This window comes from Mesoplodon mirus (assembly GCF_964341445.2).
Source record: "Mesoplodon mirus genome assembly, chromosome: 20".
NCBI classification, from domain to species: domain Eukaryota; kingdom Metazoa; phylum Chordata; class Mammalia; order Artiodactyla; family Ziphiidae; genus Mesoplodon; species Mesoplodon mirus.
The window spans coordinates 35,834,766-35,848,185 of NC_138996.1; the positions used below are offsets into that span (position 1 = coordinate 35,834,766).

At 39.5% G+C, this 13,420-nt stretch overlaps 1 long non-coding RNA gene across 1 annotated transcript; it reads left to right on the forward strand.

Annotated features, from left to right (window-relative positions):
* Positions 1-456: 456 nt before the first annotated feature.
* Positions 457-13,155, forward strand: LOC309795927. Its single transcript, XR_014292387.1, has 3 exons — positions 457-541; positions 12,458-12,585; positions 12,899-13,155. It is a non-coding gene; the product is annotated as an uncharacterized lncRNA (long non-coding RNA).
* The last annotated feature ends 265 nt before the right edge of the window (positions 13,156-13,420 follow it).

Below are 13,420 nucleotides of genomic sequence, written 5' to 3' on the forward strand. Positions count from 1 at the left end.
GGATGGAGATTCAATTTGGAAACCATCAACACAAAGATAGTATCTTGAACCAAGAGGCTATATGAGATTTCCAGAATGTTTAAAGAAGAATGAAACAAGAATTAATTCTGGACACACTCCAACATTACCAAATCTGGGAGGAAAGGAGGAATAATCAAGAGACTCAGAAGGAGGGAATTCTATTTTGATCATGTGTTTTTCAAATTTCTAAACACTCATCAGTTCTATAGCTTCTCTGCTCATTCTCACAGAAAGATTACTTAACAGATAATGACTGTTATTTTCTTTTTGTTAATACACATGCTTCTTCTTTCTCTTGTCTTATTACATTAGCCAGAATTTCCAGTACTCTGCTCGTAATAGATTTGCTCCCTAGGCACATTTTATATTTTATATACTCGCTATTGGGCATGTTTCTCTTGAGAGGACAGTGGTGCAATGAATAATGCATCTGACTATGGATCAAAGCATTCTAGGCCAGTTACTCTGGCCCAGAACTAAAAAGGAATATATCTCATGTTTGTCACTGAGTATAATGGTGGTGAGTGTTTTATTACATAGTCTGTGTAAAGACATGCTTGTTTTTTCTAGCTTTACAAAAGATTTTACTTCAAAGGCATTTTCTGCATGTATTGAAATGATCAATGATTTTTCTTTAAGACCTATGATGATTTATTTTCTTATATTGAATCGTTTTGTAACTCTAAAATAAATGCTACTTGATCATGATGGGTTATATTTCTAATACATAGTTGAATTAATTTAGTTTTTTAATTAAGAGATTCGTATAATGTTAAATAATATATAACTTTTAATCATATAAAATAATAACATTTTAATTTGGAGGCATGTAATTTCTTATTTTGTACTAGTCTTACCAGGTATTGAATTAAAAGACAAATAAATAAGTACTTTACAGGTTTTCTATCTTTAATTTTTTTTTTTTTTCTGGAGAAAAAAAAGTTGTTTAAAATAAGGAATGTTTGGGGCCTCCCTGGTGGCGCAGTGGTTGAGAGTCCGCCTGCCGATGCAGGGGATACGGGTTCGTGCCCCGGTCTGGGAGGATCCCATATGCCGCGGAGCGGCTGGGCCCGTGAGCCATGGCCGCTGGGCCTGCGCATCCGGAGCCTGTGCTCCGCAACGGGAGAGGCCACAACAGTGAGAGGCCCGCATACAGCAAAAAGGAAAAAAAATAAAAAATAAAAAATAAAAAAAAAATAAAAGACAAATAAATAAGTACTTTACAGGTTTTCTATCTTTAATTTTTTTTTTTTTTCTGGAGAAAAAAAAGTTGTTTAAAATAAGGAATGTTTGGGGCCTCCCTGGTGGCGCAGTGGTTGGGGGTCCGCCTGCCGATGCAGGGGGTGCGGGTTCGTGCCCCGGTCCGGGAGGATCCCATGTGCCGTGGAGCAGCTGGGCTTGTGGGCCGTGGCCGCTAGGCCTGCGCATCCAGAGCCTGTGCTCCGCAGCGGGAGAGGCTGCAGCGGTGAGAGGCCCGCGTACCGCAAAAAAAAAAAAAAAAAAAAAAAAAAAAAAAAAGGAATGTTTCTTTGAAGTTTGTTAGAAGATATTTTTTTTTTTTTTTTTTTTTCCGTACGCGGGCCTCTCACTGTTGTGGCCTCTCCCGTTGCGGAGCACAGGCTCCGGATGCGCAGGCTCAGCGGCCATGGCTCACGGGCCCAGCCGCTCCGCGGCACATGGGATCCTCCCAGACCGGGGCACGAACCCGTATCCCCTGCATCGGCAGGCGGACTCTCAACCACTGCGCCACCAGGGAGGCCCAGAAGATATATTTTAAGTCATCTGCCTTTGTGACTGTTTTAAAGGAAATATTAATTACCATTTTTGATTCTGTAAAAGTTATTGTCTACCAAAATTTTCTGTTTTTTTATTAGCTAGTTTTGCCAATTCATTTTGTCAACTGTACTAAAAATTTATCTTATATATTCTACTTATTGGAGTATAATTGTGCATAGTATTAGTTTAATAGTTGTTTTGTCTCTAGTTATATCCTTGTTTTTATTCTACATATTTTTAAAATTTTGCAGTTACTTCTTAATCTGTCTTATTTGGTTTTAGTCTATTTATGCTTTTTTCAGAAAACCAAGATTCAGTTTTATAATTTTTCTTATTTAATTTCATTGCTTTCTGTCTTTCTCTTTATTGTTTCCTTTTTTCTTTTTGTTTATTCTGTGCTTAGAGTCTTTTTGAGTTGAACCTTAGCTCATTTGTTTTCAATATATTTTTCTTTCTGATACATGAATACATACACAGATATACACACGTGTTTAAAGCTTTAAATTTCCCTTGTGTTTCTTTAGTTTTTTAAAATTAATTTAAATATGTGGTGGTGTCATTGTCATTCAAATTTGTGTTTCTTAAAATTTACATTGCAAGCACCTTTTTAATCAAGGGTAATTTACTAGTCTGCATTTTACTTGCAAACACATGGGACTATTCTAGCGATCCTTTTGTTATTGATTTCTAATTTTGTAGCATTGTGCTTAGCATCATAGGTTATACGATGTCGATCCTTTGGAATTTTTAGAGGCTTCCTTTGTGACCTAGCAAAAATTTGTTTTTTATACCTCCAAAGAATGTATATCGTACCCTTCTGAAATATAAAGCTGTGTATAGGAATATTAGCTTAAGCTTATTTATTGTGTTATTCAGATATTTCATAGCTTTGCCCATTTTAGTATTTTAATTTATAGGTTTTGCAAGAATATTTAAAAATCTCTGATTTCAATTTTCACTTACTCTTCTTGAAGTTTTGTCATTACCTCTTTACATAATTTGATTTAAAACTGACATATAGGGCTTCCCTGGTGGCGCAGTGGTTGGGAGTCCGCCTGCCGATGCAGGGGACGTGGGTTCGTGCCCCGGTCCGGGAGGATCCCGCGTGCCGCAGAGCGGCTGGGCCCATGAGCCATGGCTGCTGGGCCTGCGCGTCCGGAGCCTGTGCTCCTCAACGGGAGAGGCCGCAGCAGTGAGAAGCCCGCGTAACGCAAAAAAAAAAAAAAAAAAAAAACCCCAAAAAAAACCACACCAAAAAACTGACATATATATATATGTACTTATCTTAGCTGCATCTGCTTGGTGTATAGTTCTTTAGTTCTTTCTCACCAGCATTTAATTCTCCTCTTTAATTCTTTTCATATGTTTTAATTTGTCTGTATTTAGTATTAAAATTCCTATCTACCTTTTTTAAGTGGCATTGTTTGAATTCACCTGGCATATGTTTTTCACCCCTTTATTTTTTTACTTTATGTATACTTTCATTTTAAGTATGTCTTTTAAAAGCCACAGATGGCTCAAAAGTAGTTAAAAAATTCAAGCTGAGAGTTTTGTCTTTTGATCAATAATTTTATACGTCTCTCACAACTATCATTTTATTCAGACTTTGTTTTGCCATTTTGTTCTTTGTGTTTTCTATTAATCATGATTTTTCGCCTCCTTCCCTACCTTCTCTTATCTAGATCAAATTTGTTCTTGTTGTTGTTGCTTTGAAAGTTATGATTTCTATCTTTATTCTTCCAGTGGTTACTCTTACAAAGATTTATCCTTGTATGTATTTTAGGGCTCGTGATACTTGTGTCTTCTCTCCACGCAAAGTGAGTAATTCAGTGTGCTTTCCTCTTAATCTGTTCTCTCCATCACCTTGTCCCATTTTAGTTCCAGCTTTTCATGGATTTGCTATGTAGATGAGGTTTTATTGTTACACAGAAGACAATACATTTTACTTCTTTACTCACCTACTTCTTTATACCTTGTTGCTCCTTTCCAGAAGCCTACCTCTCATTATTGGTGTACTGTCATTGAAGTCTCATCTTAAAGTCAGTTTTTCTGAAATTTTGTAGTCATTCATGCCTGAAAATATTTTTGATCACCTTTACATTGAAATACCACTTTTTGCTGTATCTAAAATTCCATGTTCAAAATTATTATTTTTTCATCACTTTGAAAAGATTGCTTTATTGCCTCCTCTCGTGCAGCTGAGAAGACTGATGTCAAAGTTTGATCAAAACACAAAAACTTTCCAAAATGTCACCGGGTTTGCTCTTGTTTCAACATTCAATGAGCCATTCCATTCTGAGGTCCTGCATCTTTTCTTTCATTGTGAGAAATGAGTGATCATGTCGTCTTCAAGTATTTTTTATTTCTATTTACGTTTTTGTCTATTTCTTGGACTATTTGAGAAGTGTGCTAGAACTTGTACTTCTGTCTTTCATATCTCTTATCTTTTATTTCATCTTCTTCCATCTTTTATTCCTCCTTGTGCCTGTGGATCACGGGGGAAATTAAAAGGAAATTGACCAGGTCTGAAAGTCAGGCCACCCTAGGCTTCCATTTCCAGAATTGTTATGTTGAAAAAAAGATTACATTTCTTTTCGTCTTTTCAGAGACTAGAACTAGGAAGATAAGTAGAAGTTACAGGGAAGAAAATTGCAACTCATTATAAGGACACTTTTTGAGTAATTAGCATAGCCTAGCCATGGTGTGGTCTCCCTCTCCTGTGAGGGTTCTCTTGCTTCCGGAGCCCTACAGCCACTGTCAGATGTTATAGGAAAGTTGTAATAAAGATTCCTATAGTGGAATGATGTTGGGCTGAATAATGTCTCAGTTCTTTTTGACTCATAGACTGTTTCAGTGCATTTCTGGCATTCGTTCCACACAGGAAGATGTGGCAGTGATGTGAGGAGGCTGGAGATCTAAGGAAATTCAAAAGACCCACTTCATTGGGTGGTTTCACAAGGTCCCTTAATTATCCATCAGCAAGCCTGATGAACTAGTGAGATAGGAGTGTCTAATTTAGTATATAGACATAGTCTTAGCAAGGCATGAGCTGAGCAGTGACTCAGTGGAGTGGACCGCAGATTCTGGGACCAGGCTGACTGCGGTCAAGCTAGGCCCTGGCTTTGTCATATACTAACTGCGTGGCCTGGGGAAGATCACAGTTCTCTGTGCCTCCATTCCTGTATCTGTAAGATGAGAGCGATAATAGTACCTCATAGGGTTGCTGTGAAGATTGAGTCCCTCACATAAAGAACCCTCTGCTCTGTGCACATAATAAACATTATTATCCCAACATACACTGAATAAGAAAGCGAAGACATGTAGTTCCTTTCAGCTAGCATTTGGGCGAAAGACCTATTACATTCTGGGGATTGTTGTACATGCCACGAAAAGCAGATCTTGTACTTAGATGAACACGCCATGTTCCAGTGCATCTGTAAGGAGTTTTCAGGCCTTTCTTCAAACCAGGAAAGAAAGAAGAGAGCAGTGATTGATGTTTTCTCTTCTCTTGGATTTGAATGTAACTGGTAAACCCATTTAGAGATTCACTAATACACTAGAGTGAAGGAAAAGACTGATCTGATACTGAGACTCTGAGATGAAAAGACAAAGGAGTTTGTGAAATAGAAGAATTTGCAGTCCAAAAATGCAGGGCTAAATTTCTGGTCTACTATCTGCCTATGGCCTTGGGCTGGTCACAGAGCCAGCTGGAAACTCAGGTGTCGCTTTTGTAATATAGGAATATTCACAGGGATGTAAGGCTCCAATGAGAGCTGGAACGTGACGGCCCTTTTAAACGGCAAAGCCCTACACCAGAATGTGGGGGTGTTCAGCTGTGTTTTGGGGGTAAATGAGTTAAGTTCACCCAACAAAGTTAATCTTCTGGTTCTCTTCATAACAGCACATGAATGTGGTTACCTTGATTAACATGAAGAGAGAGACAATCTGTGGGGATTCAGGCAGCAGCCTCTGTTGTTACCAGGCACTGTCACCCCACTTTAAGCTGCTTTTGCCCAATTCAGAGTTTTCAGAAAGAGCAGAAGAGTTTGGGGCAGGAGGAGGAGTGAAGAGACAGGAAAAAAGGGCCATTGTTCTCCAACTGGTTCCCAACCCCGCACTGAGTCAGACTTGAACTGTATGTGTGTGTGTTGTCAGCAGGGGGACCTGGGGGGGGAGGATGGGGGAGAGAGAAGTTTCTAGATTTGACACAAGACTGTGAGAAAATTTTAATACCTAAAAAGGAGGCTGCTCTTTACTATGTGAAAGGAAATCGCTAAGGCATCTCTTTCAGATCTTTTGTAGGGACAAGCACAGGAAAGCCTTCAGGCTGAATGGGAAAGGCAGACGGAAGGAAGAATGAACGTTTTGTCCCCTGCAGTCCCGAATGCAAAGCTTAATCATTGTTGGGTCGCTCTTTTAGTGAGGCACAGAATTCTCGGTTCCAGCTATTTTTCCTTCAGCATGTTGAAGCAGTTCTTCAATATCTTCAAGTACTCTGGGTTGTTGATAAGAGTTTGGAAGCCAGTGATAGTATTGCTCTTTTGTAAAAAATTATTTCCTCTTTGGAATCTTCTGGGATCTTGGCTTTATCCTTGACATGCTCCAATTTCACAGAGAGACGCTAGGCTTTTTTTGCTCCCTAGAATGTAAGCCCCATAAAATCACTCTCTGTTCACTCCTGATTCTTGCTTCCTTGTATCACTATGCCTGACACATAATAGGAACTCAATACGTTTTTGGAACAAATTTATAGTGTGAGACACTCGGAAGACACATTTAATCTAACAAATTTGTCCTTTACTGAAAAAAATCTCAAAATTCACTTTCATAAACTGTCTAATTTCCATTCACCCTTCCTAGATGGCAATAATGAGGTAAATTCTCTCATTTTATTGTGATCCTATGGGTATCTCAACAATCCGGATAACCCCACCTCATTATTTTTGTCTTTTCCTTTCAGTCCACTGGTTTCATTTCATCAAGTAAGCACCTTTTTGAAATTATGCATTTTGAATAACTGAATGGGTCTTACTGTAACTACCAATTTGGTGGTCACCAATCTTTGTTATTAGCATGAAAGCTCTTGCTCAAGCATGAGTAAAATGTTAAAAAAATGTTTTTAAAATCAAAGTGGCTACTTGCAAGGATCCAGAGAAATCAACTCATGGGTGAGAGTCGTGTGATTTTCTAAATTTCATTTTGAGTTGATTCCTACTTTATCTGAAATTCGATCCTTTTCTAGCAAATGATATTGTACAATGCTACTACAATCCAATATTGCCATGAATTCATTTAAAATATTACACTTGAGCCCCTAAAATTTAGACATAATCTACAAAGAAGGGAAAAATTATAGCATTACAAACATTCTTGCTTTTTATATATTCTAATTTACTTATTCATTCATTGATTAATTGAGTCAACCCTTCATTCTTTCATTTCATTCCATGAAATCTCTTCTTGTGAGCCAGAAGAACTGGCCAGTGGGATCACTGGCATTAAAATATACAAACACAAATAAGCAAGACAAATTTCTCCCAGTGGATTCAGTGCAGAAATTTGTGGCTTGCTCTGTTCTCAATTTATGGTCTTTCGCTGTCATTCACCTCAAGAGAAGTAAAATCGGTACACAGTCTCAGAAGATTCTTTCCATGATGACTCTATTAAGTACCAACAGTAATCCAAGACGTGGAATTAGAGTTAGAGATGACATTTTTCCTACCTTTATTTTAAAAGACTCCCTATTTCTTGGCTGAGGAAGAGAAATAGGCAAAGAAACATGGATGGTGATGAAAGCAAAATGAGGCCACATCAGATTCCTCTGGGATGTTTTTCGAGAACATTTTTATCCTTTAAAAAATGTTGCTCTTGTTTCGTTGCCAAGGTCAGGGAGAACTTGGATAATCCCCCAGGTATGAACTAACTGTTTAAATGTGACCTGGCAAATAACATATTCATTCCGTGCTCTTTAACTTAAAGGTATCTGCAACATTTCTCAGTCATGATAAGTTAAAATACACTGTACCACACTTGCTCATTTTTTCCTATGCTTTTTTGTTCTAGAAAAAGACAGTAGATACACTTTCTCTTCAGACCTTGAATAGCACAAACGTACTTTGTACATGGCTCCAAGGAGGAAAATTCCACGTAAATTGTCCCAACCATAGATAGAGGAGAGGTGGATTTGAAATGATTCTCCAGTATAGAGAAAGCAACAGCATTTTCGAAATAAAAAGAGAGAGACAGATATGCAAATGAAGTTTAAAAGAACTACAGAAGGAGCATTTGAAAAAAGAGCCATAAAAGGATGCAAATTACTGGTGTGGACACTAATAGAAAGCAGTCACACGTCTTGCATAGTGACTGGCCCAAGTAGTAAAGGATTTTTATATCAGCTTCGGGAAGTCTCTGAAACCAGTTTCCTTTGTCCTCTTTAATCAAGCGGATTTATTGAGTGCAGTATGCCTTCCATTCCACCCACCCTCCACTTTGCTTCTGTGGAGAAAGGACTGACCACAAATAGCTGGGTAATAATTCTTGATGTTGCAATGTGTACCAAGGCCATTACATGACTCAAAACTGTATAACTCTAAAGCAAACATCCTTAATGTGAGGACTCAATGACGGAATGTCACCTATGCACTGAGCCTTGGTGAAAGCATTTGCCTTTTAACCTCTTTGCCAGTTGCTTGGCTTTGGAAGATTATCCCCACTACTTCCACCATCACCGCACCTCATCTCTCCCTCCTTGTTATGTGTAGGCAGCCCTATTACTGCTGAGCCTTTGGGCAGCTTCTAGTCGTGCAATCCCAGAAGAAACACTAGATGATGTAGAACTGTACAACGTGGGGCAACGTGAAGAGTATGGAAGTGTGACTTTGCACTTGGGAATGGCTGGGGCTCGGGTGAAACTGGTTTTGCTTGCATGGTAGGGCTCCGTCTGTGTGTGATCTCTCAAAACTAGAGCCACCATCCTCTGTGGGGTTTCTGTCCTGTTTTTGTTTTGGGCAACTGTTATCTGCAGAAAAATTTCCCACTCAAGTTGAGAGACGACATAAGTGCTCTCCTGTTTGCATCGGTGCCCCTGCTGAGCTGTACATCCTTCTCTGGTTGCAGCTGGGCATGAGCCGGTGCCATGAAGACACCCAAGAGAGACTCCTTGATGTTCAGCTAAGTCAAAGAACAAAAGCAAGAACCCAGGTGGTTCAGCCTGAGTCTGCCCTGTGACTAGCTGGGAGTTGTTAGGGTTGCGTTGTGCCTCTTCAAAAGATATGCTGAAGTCCCAGCCCGTGAATTTATTTGAGAATGAGTCTTTGCAGATGTAATTAGTTCCGTTAGGTTGAGGATAGACTGGAGTCGTGTAGGTCCGTGATCCTATACGATTGGTGTTCTTATATGAAGAATGATATCTGGACCAGGACAAAGAGAGAATTCCACATGAAGACAAGGTGCAGACTGGAATGATGATGCCACAAACCCGGGAGCACCGGGGCCACCATATGCTAGGAGGAGACAAAGGATGACCCTCCCCTGGAGGCGTCAGAAAAAGTGTGGCTGGCACCTTGATTTTGGACTTAGAGTCTCCAGAACAGTGGGAAAATCATTTTGTATTGTTTTAAGCCATCCAGTTTGTGGTCCTATGTTACAGTGGTCAGAGGAAGTGAATACAAGGATGTTTTAGATGAATTTAAGTAAAAAGTAGACACTAATGACCTTTTCCAAACCTCCATTGTTCAAGGAACCTAGGAATCCAAGTGAGGCTTGGATTTTTACATTGTTTCAGATACATATTCCTTTTGGAAAAGAGGGAATAAGAGAGCAGGTAAAATGACCATATACCTCATTACCCTGCTGCTGTCTACATTGGCAGGCTTGGAAGCAGGTAGCCCTTGAGGCTGCTCCCAGCAAGGAGCTCTCCTTCCCTGAAGCTAGACGTGTATCCGCCCTCATTCCCACATATGCCCTGAAGGAGAGATCTCCTTCCTACAAATGGTGAGGCATTTTCCTGTCTGTTAAAGGAAAAAGGGAAGAAGGAAGAGATATGGGGATATATGTATATGTATAGCTGATTCACTTTGTTATAAAGCAGAAACAAACACACCATTGTAAAGCAATTATACTCCAATAAAAATAAAATAATTAAAAATAAACAAATTAAAAAACAGAGTAAAAATACCTGTGATCATCAAAAAAAAAAAAAGAAAGAAGGGGGTCAAACATTTCGTATACTTAGCAATATCTGTGTTTCTAGGCATTAATTACATACACTGTAAGGTAAATCTATAGTATTTGCTGTGAAGCATTGATTACTCAAGCATGGTGGCCTTCTATGATTCAAGATGAATTAAACCTCATAAATTAATACATTTAATGCATTCAGTTGTGTAATAAATCACCATTAAATAGGAAAGAGGAAGTTCTCATTAAAGAGATCACAAATCTCTTAATAGATGCACAAATTAAATTTGTGCATTAAGATGCACAAATCTCTTAATAAATAATTTATATTTCAGAAGGAAAGATTCACCAACAAGCTAACGTTTCTGGAATGGACAATCACAAATACAAGATTTCCAGAGACAACATTTGTTTTCTCGCCCTAAATGGTGCTGTAGTTTCTTCCCACTACACAGAGCACCTGTGTCCCTGGACTAACCTGGTCACACAAAGCGGACACCGTTTGCAGCTCTGTTTTTGGAATTCTCTTTTCCATAGAGATCTAAGCCAGGCCTGGGTTAAAGCTACTTCTTAGACAACGTTACCATTTAAATGATGTCCTTGGTGGCAAAGACCTTCTACTGAATAACAGAGGACCATAATTTCCTGAGGTTATGTGACAAGTATGCTTTCCTTAATCTCTGCAGATGTGCACATTTGAGGTCCTAAAACTGTATTTTTGTTTTCAGTCGTAAGGGAGCACCTTGTAAATGTCCAAAGGACAAATCCCTATCGATATTGGGAACATAATGTGGCGACTTCGTTTGGAGTCTGTTCACTCATCCCCAGTCCCCACCCCTAATGTCTATCGCCTACTGTGTGCTGTCTGCCAGGCCAAGAATTGTAAGGCTAATAGCCTGCACCGGCAGTACGTTCCTCCATCATGGAGTTATGGGCCGTTCAAGAAGATAAGAAACAAACATAAATATCTAAGTGGCACATTTACTTGGTATCTGGACTCCACACTCACTGACGATTCAGACGCAGCAGGCTTGCTTGGAGAGCCAGTGAGGAAGACGGTCTGCGTGCGTGAAGACAGACTTGTTTGAGGCTGAGAGAGACTTCCGGGGATGAAACATCGTGGCAATTTGAGAATGAGAGTGTAGAGTCACTCTGCCTTGTGGCCTGGTGACCGTGTCTTGCACATTAGTGCAAAAGCGGAATTACTTCAGGCAGCCACGGTAGTCTTTGGAATGAAGTGGAATTAAGCCTGTAATTTTTGGATACAGCAATAGCCCAAATTGCACCATCAAGAGATGTGACAGAACGGTCGCGTGGCCATTCCTAATTTCCAAAGGCGAGGAAGTGTGAATCCTCTCATGGGCTGGAAGCAGGGCAGAGGCAGGTCCTGGTGCGCCTCTGGGCCCTACCAGTCTGGTAGTAAGTAAAAATTAAAGCCTAGGAAGATACAAATGTGAGCTGCAAGTCTGCACAGAGGCTGACTCATTTCTAGTTCAGAGCAACCCTGGGTGTGTATAACCCTTGGCTCCCAGATTCAACTGGAAGAAGATGCAAACTGATTCTCCCAGGGTGAGTGGCCCCTGGGATTTGCTCTCCTCTTCCTGAAAAGCCACCCAAACTGGAGCTTGGCTTGGTAACCATTTCTTCCAATGAGTGAATGCCCTCAGGGCAAAACCAGTTTTGTGCGCTAAGCTTACCTCTCTGGAATGTGGCGTTTGTTCAGATTTTGTTCCAATAATTATTCACTTTCTTTTCAGTGTTTTAAAAAATATTAACTTACACTTCATTGATTCGTTAAGTTTGTCCTTAGTTGGAAGGTGAGTCTAACTGTTTCACTTGCTATGAAGCAAAAGCCCCAATCAAGGCTTTTCAGTCTTAGCTCTACTGACATTATATGGTGGATGATTCTTTTCTGGAGGGCACTGTCCTGTGTTTTGTAAATTGCTTGGCAATGTCATTAATTTCTACCAACCAGATGCCAGTAGTGACGTCCCCACTCCCCTTAGTCATGACAAGTGAAGTGCCTCTAGAGATTGCCAAATAGCCCCTAGGGAGCAAAATGGTCTTTAGTTTGGAACCACTAGAGTATTGATATTATAAAATAAAGATTTCTGAAAATACTTTCAGTGTATTGGGATTAAGAATAATTGTATTTTGTGCATTGGCTTCAAATTTCAGTTTTGTGATGTTGAAGAAGAGGGCCTTGAAAATCTGATGGGGAAATTACTGAACAACGTGACATAGTAGAAAGAATATTAACTTACATACAGGCCAGACAGAATTGGATTCTAAATCTGCCTCAACTACTTGCTCTCAGAGACTGCTGATTTCATGGCCTCAGGCAAATCACTAACCCCTTCACCCTTACTTTCTGCTTCTGGAAATTATGATCCTCAAAGGGTTGTTTGCAAGTCATTTCCTTCTCATTGGGTTTGATTATGCAATCAGAGCATGTAATGTTAACTTCTGTTTTCTTTTTCAGATATTTTCTCAAATATAGACTCTTTGACCAAAGGCTTTGTTGTGATGTTGGAAAAAAAATCCCATTGAGTTAAATATGTTAATTCACAGAATATTTTATTTAACTTGGATTCTTAAGGAGTCTTCAAGGTAAGCCTCAATTTTAATCTTACTTTATGGGTTGGGGAAAAAAGGCAGAAACATTTTACACAAGGCTAAATATCATGTTCCAAAATGTGTACTTTTTCTTGAGGTGTATTTTTAGCATTATTGTATACAGGTGGGAGATAAGAACCATTTTGGTGTAAGGCAAGTAACAAACACAATTTGTATTCTTTTCCTTATCAACTCAAATCAAAGTCAACATCTCCTTGATGGTTATACAAAGAAAATGTACTGAGTGCCAGTTACTAGGCACCGTGGTAAGTGGGTTTTATGTGTTATCTCATTTGATTTTCACAAGGAACATCTGCGGAAAGTGCTGTTCCCATTTTACAGATTCAGGAACCTCGGGTATATTGAAGCAATAGATCCACATTCATCCAACTAAGAGTAAATAATCCCAGCTCTGCTGTGTCAGACCCAGTGCTCTTACAAAAAACATCATGCTGCTTCTGATGACCAAATGGAAGAGGAGAAGTCAAGATGCATGGCCACCCCTGGGGGGAAATCAACTGCCTGGGGTTCCCCCTCATGCTCATGCCCCCAACTAAAAGCCAATTCAAGTGTCTTTTTCAGAATAAAAAAACAGAAAAGGATGCATGGACCCCAGAGGATAACGTCTTATTGGAGGAAGCATGAACTTTGTGAAATGTAATGGGAAGGGTTCTTGAGGAAAGACAGAGGTTCAGGATGTGAAAAATATAAGACAGAAATAAACAAGGGAAAAGGGATGGAGGGTGGGACCAGAGGTAGGGTTTATAGAAAACTCCTAACACTTATCAGATTAAAGGAAACATCTTTATTTTTAGTTAAACAGAAACTC